Source organism: Penaeus vannamei, chromosome 22 (assembly GCF_042767895.1).
Source record: "Penaeus vannamei isolate JL-2024 chromosome 22, ASM4276789v1, whole genome shotgun sequence".
In the NCBI taxonomy this organism is placed as follows: Eukaryota; Metazoa; Arthropoda; class Malacostraca; order Decapoda; family Penaeidae; genus Penaeus; species Penaeus vannamei.
Genome location: NC_091570.1, coordinates 11,589,777 through 11,590,719, shown reverse-complemented (window position 1 = coordinate 11,590,719; position 943 = coordinate 11,589,777).

Genomic DNA, 943 nt, shown 5'->3' with positions numbered 1-943 from the left:
TGTATTAGAATATATCCGCATATCCACGTTTTTTTCTCCCGCTCAGAAACACGCGCGAGAGAGGAAGTTACGTCATGTATCACGTGACAAGCAGAACGGGCGAGGAGGCCGTGGCCGAGAATTTCATACACAGACACAAGCTTATTTGAAATCCCAATGTCGCGGTGAATTTTTTTTTTCTTTTAAATGTCGATGTTTATGTTCATTAAAGAGATTGTACATTAAATTTTCTTTTCTTTTACATTTCGTCATATGGACACGCAAAAAAAAGACGGGTGTAAGTACACCTATAATTAAGTTCATCATTTGTAATGACTGCGCATGTGAATAAGTGAATGAAAATAATGCACGTACATTTGCATTTCGCAATAACACATGTATAGAGGAACTGAGCAGAGAATTCGCAATACGTTAATGTGAATATTAACTAAAAATAATTTCATGGTCGGTTATTCTGAACAGTACTTCTAAGTTCGGTGTGTACTACCCACGACTCAGGCTTGTATCTCCCAAACATTGGTTATTGCAAGTTCACACGCACGCGCGCAGGTGATATTTGATGTCTTCGCTATTAAATAAAAGTTGAAATCAATCAATCAAGTGCGTTTTTTTATTTCGTCATATACACACGTAACAAAAGGTGTAAGCACTCCCATGAATCCAATAAAGTTCATAATTTGTAGTAATTGCACACATGATTAATGAGAATAATAAGTAATCTGATTATTTAATATTTCCATTATAAGCTTTCCTGTAATGATGATGCAGGAAGTAGATAAAGGCGGTGTATAAAATGTGATAGAGATTAAACATATTATTCAAGAAAACATCTCTTGGTGTTATGAAACAGCGATTAAAGCATGAATATTGATAAGTCGCTCTCTGTAATGAGCGACTTATCAATATTCACTATTTCTAACCTTGCTTACCACTAATGACAATT